The sequence below is a fragment of the Eupeodes corollae genome, chromosome 3 (assembly GCF_945859685.1).
Source record: "Eupeodes corollae chromosome 3, idEupCoro1.1, whole genome shotgun sequence".
Lineage (NCBI taxonomy): Eukaryota > Metazoa > Arthropoda > Insecta > Diptera > Syrphidae > Eupeodes > Eupeodes corollae.
Genome location: NC_079149.1, coordinates 98,340,511 through 98,359,716, shown reverse-complemented (window position 1 = coordinate 98,359,716; position 19,206 = coordinate 98,340,511). Strand labels below are relative to the sequence as shown.

The window sequence follows — 19,206 nt, the reverse complement described above, 5'->3', positions numbered from 1 at the left end:
CAACAAATTGAATTGAACTTTCATTACGAAACAAGACAGAATAACGACGATTTTTTAAGTATGAAGAAATCCAATTTATAAAATTGTTGTTAAATCCTAGATGGTATAATTTTAGAATTAGTGTATTGTGACATAACTTGTCAAAGGCTTTACTAAAGTCAGTAAACACGCAATCAACTTGCCCGCGTTTTTCAAATACATCTAGACAAAAGGACACGAAGTTAAATAAATTAGTTACAGTGGATCTCTTTTTGACAAAGCCATGCTGGCTATCACAAATAAGAGAACTACAATGAAAAGAAAGAACATTACTCACAATTGACTCAAACAGTTTAGGTATCACAGATAGTTTCGCAATGGGCCTATAGTTCATTATTTCATTCTTTGGGCCTTTTTTGTGTATGGGAATAATAAATGAACTTTTCCAGATAACGGGAAAAATTGAACTTTTAAAGGATGCATTGAAGAGAACACATAACGGATATGACAAATAAGAAGCACATTTTTTTAATATATAAGATGGAACACCATCGGGGCCTGGAGTAAAGCACTCATCGAGTTTTAAAATATGTTGAGCAACTGTGTCTTCACTTATTTCAAAATTAATTGCGTTTAAATGAGTAAAGCGGTCAGAAGAAGAAGAAAAAGAAGAGGAATTATTAAAGTCTGATTCTTCAAATGCTACTTTGAATTGATTAGCAAACATGTTTGCAATAATCTTTGGATCATGACTAGTTGACGAATTATTTGACATCGAATTCGGATAGCCACACGTTTTCCTTTTATTATTAACGAAATTCCAGAAACTATCTGGATTAGATTTAATACCATGTTCTATTTTACAAATGTAATCGTCATATAGAATGTTAGAATAATCAGAAAAGAGTTGTTTTAGAATTAAGAAAGTTCTGTAATCATCGTCAGTTCTAGTTATGTTATATTTTACCCAAGCTTTGTTCCTTTTATTTTTTAAGTTTTTAATACGCGTATCAAACCATGGTGGTGCATTTGAAGCAAAACGTGATCTTTTTAAAGGAATAGTTTCGTAAAAGCAGTTAAAAAGAGTTCTATAAAAATTATTACACATATCCTCAATATTACAATTACAAAATAATTGATTCCAATTTACAGTTATTAACATATCAAAAAGATCTACAAAATTACATTTAGAAAAGTCAAATTCAAGTTTGTTGTTATTATTGTTATTGTAAGGAGAAGACATGTTTAAACCTATCGAAATATCTAATGCAGGATGATGTCGATCTTCGTCTATTAGTTTTACAGTAGCAGTTAAAACAGTAATTTCGTTGTTAATTGTATCGACGAAAAACACTAAGTCAAGAATTTTTCCAAAACGATTTCTCATTTAATTGAATTGACTTAAACCACACGATGACATACCATCTATACATGTTAGTTCATTAAGGCTGGACGCATTTATTGGAACATGGAAGTTGTCGTCATCAATTTTTGTCCAGTTAAGGTTTGGTAGATTAAAGTCACCTACGATCAAAATTTCATTTTCGGGTTCCATAAGTACATAAATATTTTCTATGCAGTCATTAATCTTTTCATAAGCCTCATTGTTTGAACTTGGAGGAATATACGCAGAGATAATAAATAAATGGCCAGATTTCAACTTGATTTTGATACATAGAGCTTCGACACCTGTGGCTCGAAAGTCATCTATCAGGTAACACGTAAGTGTTACATCCGACAACATTAGAGTCTTCTTCATCATGTCAATCACGTCTGAAAATATGATAAGATGAATCAAAAAGCTCCCAGTCAAGAATAGAAAAGTTGAGCCAAGTTTCTGTTAGTATAATGACATCGTGGGGAAGGTTGTTTACATTTTTATAGACCATATTAGTTTTTGTCCGAAGTCCATTTACATTTTGGTAGTAGACTAATATTTGGCTTCCAATTAATTTTAACTTATAAGAAATATTGTTTTCAACATTTGGACAAATTTTAAGGAAAATCGAATCGATCTAAGCAAAAAAATTATTAAAAAAACACTGAAATGTTGACTTTAAACTACTTTAATCTATTACAAAATATTGTTGGCAATGTTGAGTAAAATTTTGAGAAACAGTTTTTTTTTTACAAAAAATAAAAATCTAAATAAAAAAAGTAAAAAAAATTGGTTGAAATTGATTTTGCACTCAAATAACTTTTCAAAATTTTAAAACATTGGGTTCAAACTACTTTTATCTTTTAAAAAATATTGTTTTTAACATTCATTAAAATTTTGAGGAAAATCTATTTTTTTACACAAAATAAAAACCTAACAAAAAAACAATACTAAAACTTGGTACAAATTTACTTATGACTCAAAAAGCTTTTAAAAATTAAAAATATTGTCTTCAAAGTCTTTTTATTTCACAAAAAATATTGTTTCCGATATTTAGAAGTTTTTTTTTTTATAAAAATCCAACACTCCGATTTTTCATAAAAAAAATTAAATCTACAAGATGTTCGGTTCTTGATATCCCTCACATTAATTTCATTTATCCAATTTGTAAAAATTTAAGGAATGCTACTTAAATTGTTAAAACTTTGTTTTCGACTAAAAATCTATTTAACAAAACTAGGTTTTAAAAACTAAATTATTTCTTTTAATGAAAAATATTGTTGGTAATTGTAAAATTTTTAAGAATAATTCAACTAACAACTTTTTTAACCCAACCCTACAAACTTTTAAGCCTATTTGTATTCTTAATGGAAAAAGAAGAAGATGTATTGATATGCTTTTGCAAGATTAAGTTAAAATCATTAAACGAAGAAGATGGATTCTTTTCAGAATAAACTTGATCCAAAATTCATGTTTCAAAATACTAAGACATAATAAATAATCTATTATGATGGTCTTTATCATTATTAAAATTTAGACATTGTGAATGAACCAGAACATCTGGAATATCATTGAGAAGTAGAAGAAACAACAAAGGGCCCAGATGACTTCCTTAGGGGACACCAGATGTAACCATAATAGCATCAGAAAGCCTATTGCCAATACGAACGAATTTCGGTTCGATCACTCAGATACGATTCAAACCATTTCAATAGATTAAAGTGAAAACCATACCCCTGAAGCTTTCAAAGCTTTTGAACCTGCTTTGTAAATAGGTAATATAAAAGAATTTTTTCAACTTTTAAGAAATAAGCCTGAATCAGTAGATCGGTTGAATATAATGCTAAGTGGCAAAGCAAATGCCTGTGCGGTATTTTCGAAAAGTATTGGTGGGAAACTATAAAATCCTGCTTTTGTATCTAAAGTCAGCTTGTTTAACTCTTTTATAACTTCGTTTACCGAGATATACAAATTTCTTCCGACTGGAAGAAAGGCGCACGGCCTATGCCGTTTGCAGTACCCATGATATTTACTGAACAGCGGGATCACGTTTCGGATTGTTATTTTTGTCTCACTGACATAAACGGTATAAATTACAAGAAAAAAAATACTGTTATTTATCCTAACTTATCTTCGGCTATAAGACCATTCTCTAATTGTAAAAAATTGCCAGAACTATTACTAGTTGCAACTACGTCTGTTGAGAATGACCATTCACAACCGTCCACTTCAGGTAAATGTGTTGCCGAGGACGATGACTTTCAGTTTAAAGGAATTGCAAACGTGTCACATTTCATAACTCAAGGAGACTTAAATGATTTAGTTTGGGATCTAAATTCGACCAAAAAACAATCAGAACTATTAGGATCTCGTCTAAAAACTGAGCGATTTAGAAAAATCTGCATGGAAGGCTTTTAAAAATGTTGTTGCAAATTAGTTGGGTAACCACAAGAGTGACAGCAACAGGGGGTTGGTTAGCGAGCTGTTAATGACATATAAAGCTTTGGGTTGCAACATGTCACGTAATATCCACTTTTCAGACTCCCATCTGAATTTTTTTCCTGACAATTTGTGTCTGTCAGCGACGAGGACGGTGAGAGGTTCCATCAACACATTTTGAATATGGAAAAGCGGTACTAGGGCAAATGGAACCCAAATATGTTAGCGGATTACTGCTGGGTAATTAAAAGGAACCAACCAGAAGCGAAACATGGAAGAAAATCTAAGATTTAGAAAGTCATTTTTTAAAAAAATACAGTTTTGATTAACAAGATCTGTGTTATTTCGCAATATTTTAAATTACTCATAAAATAAAATCTTTGGCCAACAAATTTTTTTAACTATTTATTTTTTCTTATGATCACCAACTAAAGCAAAAAATATCAAAAAGTACGTGTGGCAAAAAAAAGTTAAAATTTTGTTGACCATTGTTATTTTTAGAGTTGCAGAATAATTTAAATGCTTTTTTGCGGTTATTCAAATTAATCAATTCCTTGTTAAACCAAGGCGGTGTATTTGTTTTTTTAAGCGAATTTTTGGAATATATAAACTAATTGCCTCTTTTAGAATAAATATGATTTCTCATGCGTGGGCGATAAGGTATCGAATTCTGGCATGGTTGGTTTCGTAATACTTCCACGTGTTTCAGCATCAATCCTATCTCTTATTAGGTATTCAGGACCTGTTGATGTTGGCCGGATACGCTTTTTGGATGGCTTAAAAACGGCTTAACCACAGCGCCTATTGGCCATATGCCCGCCGGAATAGCTGTATTGGGTGCTTTGCGAAGCTTCATTATCCTTAGAGGATTTTGCCACCATTTTATGTGTCATATTCCAATACCATGATCAATTACATAGATGTCGAATAAAACATATTTTAGCTAGATCTCCTTATTTTGGTGGTATCTGGGAGGCAGCTCTGCAAAACATCACATGTAACATATTTTTCAAATCACAAACAGGCCAGATAGAGTTCATACTTAACTCCCTTCCTCTTGCTGAAAATAGCAATAAATTTAAACCTTTAACCCTAAGTCATGCCATTTTTGACAAGTACTTTAATGATTGTACTTCCTAAACCACCACCGTTATTAACGAGTGTAAGGGCTTATGCAAACATTTTTGAACCGATGGAGGAATGAATATTTTCAAACTTTACAGCAGCAAAAAAATAAAGGAAAAATTAACAGTCCTGGGTTTTAATTACATGATTACATTAGGAATGCTCAGAGGAAAAAACGAAAAAATTTTACAGCACCATTCCCAAAAATGATTTAGATCTTTTTGTTGCTCCTTGCAATCCTTTAACTTTTAACTTCCCACAGGAATTTATTGTAATGGGTCCGATTTGTCAAATTGAAAATTTTGACATTTCGACATTTGACAAAAGATTTTTAAAAAGATGTCTGTGCGTGCGTGTGTACGTATGTTCGTACGTTAGAGACGTTTTTTTATTCGTCCATAGCCCAAGAACCAAAAGAGATATCGATTTCAAATAATTTTTGTTATACAGATAATAAGGCAGAAAATGCAGAAAGGGATCTCAAGAAAATTGCGTCGGTGGTTTTTTTACCATAGCAGTTTAAAAAAAGGTGAACATTTTGGTTAACCCTAAATATCTTACTAACCAAAAACGCTAGAGACTTGAATTAAATTTTATATAATATATTGTAACGTGATATCAAAGAGGTACATTTTTTGAAAAAAAAAATCCATTTAACGGGTTTTTTTATAAATCAAAAAAACTAAAAAAAATTTGTCAACTCCAAAATTGTACGACTAAAATATGATTTCATCTCCAAAATAATTTTGTGCAACGAAGAATAATGTTTTTGATATCTCATAAAATTTTGAGAAAAATCGAATTGACAGTTTTTTTATAAAAAATAAAAATCTAAAAAAAAAACATAAATATCTTTTCAAAAACTTGAAATTTAGGCTTCAAACTTATTTTGTCTTATAAGAAAACACTTTGCTTGTGCAGGGTAGAAGAGAAATAGGTCGATAACTGTTTATATCAGTAGGGTGTTTGTTAGGCTTTGGGATTAGAACTATAGTGGCAATTTTCCAAGAATGTGGGAGTATCCCTTGGTTGTATATTTCATTGAAAAGTTCCAACAGTCGCTTTTCGATATTTAGTGGCATATTTTTTAGCATCGGATACGATACGCGATCATATCCGGGTGTTTTGCCATTGACTGAACTAAGACAGTATTCCAATTCAAGTAAATTAAATGGAGATTCTAATTGTTTTGCTTGTAGTGATAGGTTATTTTGGGCCGGTCTTAAGTTGAATGATGCTAATTTGGCTTGTTGAAACTGAGTAGAAATGTTAGAATCACTACAATAAGCAGAACAGTGTTTGGAAAAAAGTTCTGCGATCAAGTGTGGATCTGTTAGGGATTTATTGCCAGTTTCAATTACTTTTATTGAATGGGGAATGTAGATGCCTGTGAGTGTTCTTATATCTGACCAAATTTGTTTACTAGATGTATTGGGATTTAGGTTTGAGGTGAAATTTTAAAAGCTTTCGATTTTTGCCGCTTTGGCATTTCTGCGAAAAATGGCGTTGGACTTACGGTAATTAATAAGGTTTGTTATATTCGGATATTTTTGATAAATTTTTCAAAGGTGTTGTTTTTTTCGCGGAGGGCAGCGATTTCAGGATTCCACCAAGGGACGAATTTAGTGGATGGTTTGATGTTAGATTGTGGGATAGCCAGGTTGGCTGCGAAACGAAGACCTTTACTAAATAATGCTGCTTCCCTATTCACATTTGTGGATCGAGGCTTATTTTCAAAATATTCTAGTGATTTAGATTGGAAAAGCTTTCCAATCTGCCCGGTCAGTTAAGAACTTTGGAGAAGGTTTATGTTGTGTTAATTGATCATTAAAACTAATGCATGTTAAGATAGGAAAATGGACGCTGCCGTGCAGGAAGTCGGACCTATTCCAGGTGATATTTGGGAGGAGGTTTGGAGATGCCAGAGTTAGGTCGACATGCGTGTAAGTTTTGTGTGTTGAGAAATGTGTTGGTTTATCGTCGTTTACAAGATTTGTATTTAATACAAAATTTTCAACTATTTTACCTCTGTTATTTTTCGAGGGCGAACCCCAAAGTGTATTCCATGAATTAAAGTCTCCAGTAACTATTAGTGGAGAATTTATTGTTGTTATAATGTCTTCTAAGTCGGATGAAGAAAAAGTTTGTTTTGGATGAATGTAAAGAGATAATATGGTTATTTTAAATTTAAGATTTATTTCTACGGCTATTGTTGAAGTGTTAGAGTTGATTGGTATAAATTTTTGTTAGATTGACTTGTGAATATTGGCAGAATATTGCTTGGGAGTCTTGATTGGAAGGTTATCATAAACGTGGGTTTCTTGAAGTGCTATTATTCGTGGTCTTATTAACTTCCCATAGGAAGTTATTGTAATGGGTCCGATTTGTCAAATTGAAAATTTTGACATTTCTCGACGTTTCAAGGTCCCTAGAGTCGAAATAAAAGATTTTTAGAAAGATGTCTGTGCGTGCGTGTGTACGTACGTTTGTACGTCCCTACGTTCGCTACGTTTTTTTCGTCGTCCATAGCTCAAGAACCAGAAGAGATATTGACTTCAAATAAATTTTGTTATACAGATAATAAGGCAGAAAGATGCAGAAAGGGCTCTCAGGAAAATTGCGTGGGTGGTTTTTTCACCATAGCAGTTTGAAAAAAAGGTGAAAATTTTGGTGAACCTTAAATATCTTACGAACCAAAAACGCTAGAGACTTGAATTAAATTTTATATAATATATTGTAACGTGATACCAAACAGGTATATTTTTTGAAAAAAATCAATATAATGGTTTTTTTTTATAAATCAATAAAACTGAAAAAAAAAAATTTGTCACCTCCAAAATTTTACGACTGAAAAATGATTTCATCTCTAAAACTATTTTGTGCAACGAAGAATAATGTTTTTGACATCTGATACAATTTTGAGAAAAAATCTAATTGACAGTTTTTTTTTTACAAAAAATAAAAACCTAAAAAAAAATTATAAAAGTTGGTAAAAATTGAAAAAAATTGAAATTTGATGACTCAAATATCTTTTCAAAACTTTGAGATATTGGCTTTAATTTATTTTTATCTTTCAAAACATCTTGTTGTCAACATTCAGTTAAAGTTTGAAAAAAATCGATTTGACAGTTTTTGTACAAAAAATTAAAAACCGAAAAAAAAATTAACAAAAGTTCGTAAAAAATGATTTTCGACTCAAATATCTTTTTAAAACTTTGAGATAATAGGTTCTAACTAATTTTTTCTTATAAGAAATATTGTTTTCAACATTAGGACAAATTTTGAGAAAAATCTAATTGACGGTTTTTGTACAAAAAATAAAACTCTAAAAAAAAACAATACTAAAACTTGGTAAAAATTTACTTTCGGCTCAAATAGCTTTTCAAAAATTAAAAGTATTGGCTTCAAACTTATTTTATTTCATAGAAAATATTGTTTTCAATATTCAGTAATTTTTATATAAAAATCCAACAGTCCGTTTTTTTCATAAAAAATAAAATCTACATAAAATAGTACGCAAAATTTGTTAAAAATTGATACGAGTAAATATAGACAAACTTTTAAGCAAGACAAATCGAGAAACGGGATTGGAAGTTATCAGTGTGGGTCACATCCCAGCCTATTTGTATTCTTAATGGAAAAAGAAGAAGATGTATTGATATGCTTTTGTAAGATTGAATTTAAAACAATAAACGAAGAAGATGGATTCTTTTCAGAATAAACTTGATCCCAAAATCCATGTTTCAAAATACTAATGTCCGATTTCATAAACAAACACTAAAAGCACTTTTATCAAAGGGCTTTACCTTCCAAGTTTAAACTCAATCAACACAATGGTTTTGGCCTTAGAGGTGCGGATAGACAGACTAACGGACGGAATCTCGAGTTTGACATTTCTTACGAATGCAAAACTTGAAATATAGTTCCTAATATTGGGCAGGTTCAGGCGACATAAAGGACTTGAAAGTAAGGCAAGTTTCTAGTATCTGATTGGCCAGATGTCAAAAAATTGCCTTCTAATTTAGGCAACTTTAGTGGAAAGTTGACAAGAAAGTTAGTCAAGAAAAATCTCCATAACTATCAAGTCAAGTAACCTTATGTCACAATGACAGGTGATAATGTTTTTTAATTAAACTGAAAGCTGAACTTTATGACTCCATGAATCATTTATTCTCGGCACAATTTCAGATAATCTTTTGTGTAAAAGAGTTCCTTGTCAAATTGAAAGAGAAATAAGTAATATTCCTCTACAATACTTAATACAAATCGTGATGGATTTGTAGCTTGCCTGAGGAGGGTTTTGTAGACAATAAGGTTTTTGATAGTTTTTTTTTAAAAGGAAGTGAACGTAGAGGTAAGTGAAGTAATGTTCCAAGGTTGAAAATTATGACACTTGAAAAACTAACCAGTTGCCTTGGTCAAAATGTACATTCTGAGAATGCAGTTGACTGCAAATGAAGTCCCTAATATTGTTTGAACCTGCTCATTGTCATCAGTAAAAATTCCACAACGCTATACCTAGCGTTATATAGACAAAAATCTGGGAGGAAGTGAACCATCAACCGTAATGGAAATGGAGAACGCTCTTTACTTATTTAAGCTGGTGCTACAGTCCGGGGCGGACCTGGGCCTCAAACAACATGCGTCTCCAGCTAGCTCGGACCCTAGCTAGCTGTCTCCAGTTTTGCACGCCCAGTTGGTTGAGGTCCTTTTACACCTGGGTGCGCCACCTGAGTCGCAGTCTTCCTCTACTGCGCCGTCCTTATAGATGGTGATTTTATGTGCTCGAGAAAGGACTTTATTTCTCAATTGCCTTCTAAGTCCAAAGAAGCTGCGATTTGCAAGAGTTATTCCTCGATTGATTTCAGCGCAGGTGTCGTTGTCTGTATTAATAGCGGTGCCTAGGTAGACAAAGTCCTTAACTACCTCAAAGTTATAGCTGTTCATGGTAACGTTTTGTCCAAGACGTCGTTGTTCAATGTCCTATTTTGATGACAGCATATACTTGGGCTTGCCCTCATTGACCAATTGGATGGACCTTTGAAAGATTGTGCCTCTAGTGTTGACGGTTGAGTTTTGCACAATTCTTTCCAGAGATGGAGGGTATCGATTTGAATCTCCTGGGTTTTTTCCAAGATCTGCCGTAGTGTGAATATTTGGTCGATTGTGGACTTTCCTGGTCTGAAGCCACACTGATAAGGACCAATCAGGTTGTTGACGAATGGCTTCAGACGTTTACATAATACGGCGGAGAGGATCTTATATGCAATGTTAAGGAGACTGATGCCTCTGTAGTTGGCGCAGTTTAGAGGGTCTCCTTTCTTATGTATCGGGCACGCTATGCTGAGATTCCACTCATCGGGCATGCTTTCTTCCGACCATATTTTGCAGATGAGTTGGTGCATGCTCCATGCCAAGTCATCGCCTGCTGCTTTGAATAGTTCGGCAGCGATGCCGCCAGCTCCATCAGCAGCTTTGTTTGGCTTAAGTTTAGATATAGCTATCTTCACCTCGTCAAGGTCGGGTAGGCGGAATTGTTGATCTGCGTCGCCGAGGTTGAGTGGTTCTATCTCCCTTACAGCGGAATTCGGTTCGTCATCGCCGTTATATAATTTGGAGAAGTGATCTTTCCATATTCTCAGCATCGACTGTGGTTTTACTACGATGTTCCCTTGATCGTCGTTACAGGCTTCGGTTCGTGGCTGGTACCCTTGGGAAGGTTTTTTTACCTTTTGGTAAAATTTACGAACCTCGTTCCTGTTGTGACATCCCTCTATCTCCTCGATCACGCGCTTCTCATGCTTTGTTTCCATCTAAGAAGCCGGTGTTCCTCTCTCCTCTTCTGCTCGTAGAGCTCGCGAGCAGATCTAGTCCTTTTGTACAGCGCCGTTTTGTATACCTCTTGTTTCGCTGCGTGCGTTTGCCGGCATTCGTCGTCAAACCAGGGGTTTCGCTGTGGTGGCCGTGTGAAACCTAGCACTTCAGAGGCGGCATCTCTGATGGCTGCAAGGCAATGTTGCCACTGGTTTTCAATGCTTAATGCAGGCAGCATAGGACTCCTTAAGAGGTTATTAGAGACTCGAGCGGAAAAGAACATGGCAGTTTCTTGCGATTGTAGCCGTCTAACGTCGAATCTTCTCACAGTACTTCCTTGTTTTGGCTTGGATCGGGATATCCGTAGCCGTACCTTGGCTACAACGAGGTAGTGGTCCGAGTCAATGTTGGCCTCTTGGAATGTTCGGATATCCTGGATACTGGAGAAGTGCCGTGCGTCGATCGCAATGTGGTCAATCTGGTTGACGGTTGATTGATCAGGAGATTTCCATGTCCCCTTGTAGATATTAAGATGCGTGAACTGCGTACTTCCAGAACGTCTCGCCCCGCACCGCCTGAATCCGTTGTCGGAGGTAGTGTCGTGCAGGCTGTATCTCCCGATTATGCCACCAAAGATGTCTTCTCTTCCTAGCTTGGCATTAAAATCTCCTAAGACAATTTTAATGTCATAGCCAGGGCACTGCTCATGAGTCTTGTCCAAGAACTCGAAGAATATGTCTTTGGTTTCTTCATCTTTCTTCTCTGTTGGGGCATGCGCGCATATTAGGCTTATGCTGGCGAATTTAGCCTTGATGCAGATTGTCGTGATGCGCTCGCTCACACTGTTGAAACTCAAGACTTTTTGCCTGAGTCTAGTTCCAACAACAAATCCAAACCCAAGTAGACGCTGTCTTTGTTCTCGGTAGCAGTCGCCGTAGTATATATCGCAGTCTTTTACTTTGCGTTTGCCCGGTCCATCCCATCGCACTTGTTGGATGACGGTAATATCTGCCTTGCAGCAGTTTAGGGCTTCCGCTAATTGTTCGGCTGCACGTGGTCTGTTAAGGGACCTAACATTCCACGTTCATATCCGAAGTTCGTTGTCCTTATTTCGTTTGCGTGGGTTGTCTACAGTGAATCCGTCCGTATCCGTGGCTTGTTGGTGCTTCGCAACTAAAGATATTTTGTACGTGGTCAGGGCCAGATCCTTAGTATAACTCCAAGGACGGGGAGCCGGATAGACCGCTCCTTGCAGGCCTGAGCTCCGAATATGTCGTAAAAGCCCTATAAGGTGTTCCTTAAGTAGTTCCACCTCACTGGAACTGTAGACGCCACCGTTGATTCCATCTTGGGAATCCCTCCGCTCTGTCGTCTGGATAAGGAGAGGTGCCTTAGTGGAAACACCTCTCCCCCCCTCTCTTGTTCGCTGCCCCCAATAACTTTCCACTGTTGTTGGAACCCAATCTCCAGTTGAGGTACTAGGCATCCGATGTTCACCGCGAGCAGGTAAGAGTAGAAGTTGATAGACAGAGGTGGGTTTTGAGAAAAACCTGTGGACGCTTGTGTCCTCTTGAATGCACATGTCTACCATTTGAACATCAATTTTACTTAATATATTAATAGACCCTCATGACATAATTTGTCAAAAGTCTGTAAAGTTGAAATCAACTTGGGATTGTTTTTTGAATGCATCCAAACAAAAAGTGAAACTGATTTTTAGAACCTTTTTATTAAGTGGCGGGCGTTAGGTATGCATATTTCCAGAGCTCTGAGAACCCAATACATTTTAAAAATTCCTTGAAAGAAGAAATAATGGATATAAAACATTAGACCCTTAATTTTTCAATATAACACAACATGTTGTTATTAATATTTTGTAAAAATTTTAGAAATATCGAAAGATGTGACCAAAGAAGGGTAATTATTGTGGATCACAAAGCAGCCTCTTTTCTTAAAATAATATTATAGTAAACATTAATGTATAATCCTAAGTTAAACTCTTAATAACATCAAAAACACATAATTTCATTCCACATATCAAACTAATTCATTAACAGCCATTAACATTTGCTTTTAATTCTGATTATCATTTGTTTTCAAAAATAATTATGCCCTTTTAAAAGTACTTATTCGTGTCATATAAAACAAATATGGCTTCCTATTTGGTATGCTCGGTATGCACGCTAAAACGCTCTACAACACACGCTTGTATGCCTTTGTTTTGTGCGTGTGACTCGAGTTAGATTTGCAAACTCAAATTATGCAAATAGCTAGACGAGTTTACCTACACGCTTCATTATGATTCAAAAACTATTTAATTGTTAATTTAATCAGATAATTTATGGAACAGAAATTTCAGTTATCACTATCAAACAGTTATGAGATAAGTGTGTTATTGTGCTTCAGCAATTGCTACTTTTAGTTGAAGGCACACAACATCCAATAACCTATAACAATTACCTACCTATGTTCCTAGGTAAGCAGGACAGTTATTGGGTTACTCGCGCTTTGGTCATTTGAAAACTAGTTAACTGATTTTGAATATTGATGCTATGAATGTGGTTTGACAATTTCGTTTTGGCTTTTTCAGTTTTAACTTTTGTTAAATTTTTGCAAAAACAAAACATAATTATTTAGAAATACAAAAATCTGGTTGTGACGTTTTCTTTAAAAAATGATTTCTTCAGTTATTGGTTGAAAAATAATGAACTCTGAACGCTAGAGATGAACATTGCATACTTTCAGGATATTTATAGACATACTTGTATAGTAATGGAACTTAAAAGGAAAAGGAAACGGAACTAACTATAGTATTGTTGTCGGTCGGCAAAAATAAAATAAAATGACGTTTAATTTCAAGTAAAACCACAAAATCAAATTAAAAATGTTTGCAAGTGGAGCTGGAGTATTAATAAATTGGTTGTTGAAAGGAAATTGAACATAAAATATATAAAAACATACATTCTTATTTTATTAGATTCATATACCTATAGATGTATATTAATGTAGAGGCTGCTCCATTAGTTCTCGCAAATTGATATCCCAAGACAATTGGGAAAATATAGAGCTTCATAACTCGTTGAAGCTGCAAATAAACGCCGAGACAGACGCTTACCGAAAGGCTGAATTGCGAAACGAATATCGGATTGCACACAGATGGTCTATCGTTGTGTGCGACGTGACAGGAGGGTGAAGATAGATGGACTCGCTGATAACGCTGATGAAACCGCTGCAAGAAGAGGAGATATCCGAGAATTGTACCAAATAGCCAAAGAAGTTGTCTGGAAAAAAAGCAACAACAATTATCTGTAATGGATGTGGATTGGACACTGTTGGTATCAACTGAAGATCAACTCCGCAGGTGGAAGGATTAGGTAGAAGTGGCGATTTCAAGGCAACCTAGCCTGAGATCCAATTAGCGCTGTAGTGCGCCGTTTTGATACCAAAAACTCGTTTGACCTGTGATAGGAAGGGAAAGATTTATAGAGAAGCTTATGTTATGTAAGAGCCATTTTGTCGCATTCAGAAAAAAGATTAGGTCTCCAATCTGGGGTGTTCCCCTTTTCACGTGTTTTGTTTGTATTGCCTAGAGTGGCTCGAATCTTCCTACCACTGAGCATGGAAATAATCCATTCTCGAATGAAGTCTTCTACACCGAACTTAACAACCGATTCTTCTATGGATTCGGTAAGGACGTTGTTAAAAGCTCCTTCTATGTCTAGGAAGGTGGCAAGAGTAAATTCTTTATAATGGATTGTTTGTTCTACATTACGCACTACCTCATGGTAGATTTGCCCTTAAGATAAGCATGCTGAGATCTTTCGAGAGGTCGTCCAACTAGGATTTCTCTAATACGGTAATCAAGAATGCGCTCCAAGGTTTTAAGCACAATAGATGTTAAGCTTATTGGTCTGAAATCCTTCGCGGATTCGTGACCTCGCCTATCCACTTTCGGGATAAAAACTACTTTGACCTGTCTCCACGACATGGGCACATGATTGAGAAGGAGACATCCTTTGAAAATTTGTTCCAGCCATGGAGCTGCCACATCATGCAACTTTTGAAGCCTAACTGGCAGTATGCCATCCATGCCTGGGATTTTATATGGAGAAAAAGTATTGATGACCCACAAAATATTTTCTCTGGTTATAACAGAATTGACTTGCTCCACATGAGCTACGTTTAGCTCTGTGGTTTCAAGCGGTTCGGGGTTATCACTCTCGCAACCCGGAAAGTGCGTCTTCATCTGCAGCTCAAGAGATTCGGCTGGAGAGGCTGTCCAGGTTCCATCAGGCTTTTTTAGAAATGAAGGATTACAATATTCCTTCGATAAAACTTTGCTGAGCCTTGTGGAGTCCTTTATGTCTTGTAAATTTTAAGAGAGTCTTTATGCGGTTGTTAAAACTTATGTTTGTGGCAGATATTGAAAATTGTCCTCGTCATTTTCCTAAGACTGGACAGTTCTTCATTCCCCCAAGAAGAAAGGGTTTTACGGCTATATTTAACTGGGCAAGAGACACTGAAAGCTTTACTTATAGAAGTTTCAAAGGTTTTCACCTTTTATTCAAGGTCTCCTATCGATTCAGTGGGATTCGGTAAGTTGCTTAGTTTGGAATTAGCAATTTGGCTGAATTTCTTCCAGTCAGTTATTTTGGGATTTCTATAAGGCGGAGGGCTTTTCGACTCGAAATTAATTTGAAAAAGAATCCACTTGTGATCCGAAAACGAATTTAAAGTTGTTTACTAAAGTAACACTAAGTACATCCTCCCACCCATCATAATTTTTCGAGCTCGGAAAGACGAAAGTGGGAGTATTGCCTCTGTTACAAATGGTCTTATTATTTTCAATAATAAAATTAAAAAGTGACTCACCTGGTTCGCTGATCTCAGAACTTCCCCAAAAGGTATGCCGAGCATTTGCGTCGCCTCCTATCAGAAGGTTTGCCTTTCAGATTATCTAAGTGTGCACACTTAGAGTGCTTCAGATTAATCTGGAAGACCTTCAGCGCGTTTTTAAATTATTTTTAGCTGCAGAGCTGGAGCCCGGCAACTTGCTGGTGATCTCGACTCCGCTTATAACATCGTCAACCTCGACGTTGTCATCAGCTTTGTAGGTGTCTGTTCCCCGACTCTGCAGAGTTTTAATTTTGGCATTCCTTATGCCAAAAATAAGTTTGTACTCGGCCTTTTCGAGAGCCCCTAAACTCTCCTCGCTAATCCTCAAGGTAAGGTAAGAGGCGCTGGTCTTCTGCGGTTCTTCTGGCTTAAGTACAGCGCAATCTTTCATGGGGCCAGCCGATTTTGCCTCTAAAGACCGCGGATCAGGTCCTGACCGCTTGGCTTTATGCCCATGAGCAGCAACCAAATGTGAGCCTTCGGTTGTCTAGGGATGTCCTTAGCCCTATACCCCCTGAGCATCTCACCAGAGTCAAAACTAGGGAAGGGGCCCTCACTGTTTGATATAGTGTATGAAAACAATATCGTACATAGCTTGCCTCGATAGAGTTCCACACGTTCAGCAGACCTTTGCTGTTTGTGGAGAGCTCATCCATAACTGCTACGTGGAGGTCATCCCTCACAACCTCACTAAGAGTACGCAGTTGCGCTGCTCCAGAAGATGGTGCTTTCACTGGGTTTGTCCGGTCGTCAAGCTTGCTCTTTTTCTGAGACGTGTAGATCTCTACCTGAGAACTGTTTCGCTTAACGGCCTTTTCTCGGCTGGCCAGAAGGTTGTATTCATCAACAACCTTCTGGTACTTTATTTTATCTTGGGCGTCGCTCTCATGAATCACTCCGGTGTCTTAATTTTTGGCAATCTTGGCAAGAACGTGAGAGGTCGTTTTTAAGCGGTTCCTGAGAAGAGCGCCTTGGTTTTTAGAATCCCCATCTTGACAACGTGCAAGACAACTATGGTGATCATTACCGCCTGGCACCCACTCGGAGGGTTTGAAACGAGGATTTTTGCCAGGCAGGTGCAAGGATTACTTTTGTGCCTTGTAAAACGAGGACCCCGTTGAACAGAGTGCTGAAGTGCCCTAACTTAACGAGATGCGCAGATCTTGCATGGGTATTGAAATTGAAACAGCGATTAATCTCCTCAAAAACAACAAAGCAGCCGGGCTTGACGGAGTACCAGCGGAATTCCTGAAAGCTGATCATGCCACAGCAGCTAGTATCTTGCATCCGCTTATACAAACTGTGTGGGAAAACGAAACCTATCCCAGGGAATGGAAGGATATAGTGCTTGTTAAGGTGCCAAAAAAAGGTGATCTCAAGAACTGCAACAATTGGCGTAGTATTACCGTTTTGTCCATTTTCCCAAAACTTTAATCCTCGAACGGATAAAGGCTAGAATTGAGACTACACTCAAGAGGAGGAATCAGGCTGGTTGACCATATCAATCCAATGTGAAATCTGTTTTATTATATGCTTGTGAAACATGGGAAGTCTCGGCCACTATCTCGAGAAAATCGCAGGCTTCTGTGAACCGCTGTCTGCGTCAAATCTTTAAAATTCGCTGGCCACAAACGATATCTAACTAGGAATTGTGGCGCAGGACAGGTCAGAGGAGCTTGGACATCGACATTAGAGAGCGCGAATGGCAATGGATTGGTCACATCACACACTGAGGAAACCAAACGATGATATTGCGAAGCAGTCCTTTGAATTTAATCCTCAGGGGTCACGGCGGGTTGGAAGACCAAGAACAACATGGAAATTTACAGTGCTATCGGAAGCTAACTGCCAGAGAAAGACGTGGCCACAGTTAAGGTATCTAGCTGCAGATCGAGAAGGATGGAGACGTTTTGTTGACGCCCTATGCCCTGTACCGATTTAGAGGACCTGATGATATTTTTTAATAATTTTCTCTTCTAACAGTTTATAACGGTTTTTATTCTCCTCTACTCAAAAGTAAGTTTTACTATATGACTGCATTCGCAGTTGCATCGTGATCGTTTTTGTGAGTTAGATCGTAAAGACTCCATTTCTTATTTATTGATCTTAATTTAATACAACAAAAAGTGAAGTTAGATCTCATTAATATTCAGTGCTTAGTTTTATTAATTAATAAAGTGAAAGTTTTATATTTTGTTGATTCAGACTTCTTATAATGTGATCGAATAATAAACCAGAAAATTGCGGAATTGACGGCTATATCACTAGGCTCCACCTGGTGCCTGCCCTCCACACAGCGTCCTGCATTAGCAACAATTTACAAGTAACGATTGATATGCCAGTACGTGTTAAACTTGGTAGGATGGGCTGCACTATACCGTTCCTGGCAAGTTCATCTGCCTTACAATTACCTGGAATGTCTCTATGGCCTGGCACCCAGCAAAGGTTAGTATTAAACTGTTGTGCCATATCCATTAGAGATGATCGACAGTTATGGACTGTTATAGAGTTTGTAGAGACAGTGTCCAGAGATTCGATAGCGGCCTGGCTATCTGAGAAAATACGGATATCAGATGTTGATATTACGTTTTCTTTAAGCCAGGACAAAGCTTCTCTTATCGCCAAAAGTTCCGCCTGGAACACGCTACAATGATTGGGAAGGCGGAATGAGAGACTTAATTTCAGTCGTTCAGAGTACACACCTCCACTAACCCCTTGTTTTGTTTTTGACCCATCTGTATAGGAATGGATTGACTCATCTTCCACGAATGTCCTTTCCTCCCAAAAAGATCTGGGAGGTACAGAAATCTGGAAATTTCTGTCGAATTGCAGTTGGAGGATGGTGTAGTCTGCGTGTGAGCGGTTTCCTTTCAGCCCCCAATGATGCACCAGAGGCCTTAAAGATTTTCGCAGCTTGCCGCCTTTGTCTTTATAGGCTTTTTGAGAGTTTCCCCTTTCCATTTCTGGATGTACTCTTGTTTGTAGTCGTAGGGTTTTTTCACAACCCTGCCACTACTGGAATTAGGTATCGCTACCTTCCTACTCTCCTTGCTACCAACAGCCAAGGAGGGTCAATGGATTGCCACTACTCTCTTCTCTGTGTTGGCCGCAGGAGATACGGCAACAGGCTTTTGACACCAAACTGCCGCCCGGTCTTGAAGAGATACAGGTCTCATCAGTCTTTTCATTTTTGTTGCCAGCCAAAAATGAAAAATGATATTTTTTTTAAACGCATCTAACTTCACACCTATTTACAAATGTAAAAATGTGAATGTTGGAAAAGTTTCAAGTTAAAATTTGATTTGCATTCGGTTCGGTAAAATGTTTTTTCATTGCGTTTACTTTCTTGAAAGCTTGTAAGATGAAGCTGAATCCAAAGGAGAAATGCGTGTACTCTTAAGAGATTCATCCGACCCAATGAGCCTTTCAAGTTCCACGTGAGTAACGGAAAATTCTTTTGTCCATGCTGTATTTAAATAGATTCCTAAAATATTTTCAAGGTTTAAGCAACTTTTTCGTCTGAAAAAGGAAGCGTGCATTGGATGAGATTGATCCACACCTTCCAAGTTTTAATT

General features: G+C 36.8%; 1 protein-coding gene across 1 annotated transcript in view; it reads right to left on the bottom strand.

Annotated features, from left to right (window-relative positions):
* The window catches only part of LOC129949165 (keratin, type I cytoskeletal 9), a 57,815-nt gene extending 39,989 nt beyond the window's left edge, over positions 1-17,826 (bottom strand). Inside the window, exon 1 of the mRNA XM_056060447.1 lies at positions 17,815-17,826. The gene's annotated coding sequence lies outside the window, so the exon portion shown is untranslated. The remainder of the gene's footprint in view (positions 1-17,814) is intronic.
* Between the last annotated feature and the right edge of the window lie 1,380 nt (positions 17,827-19,206).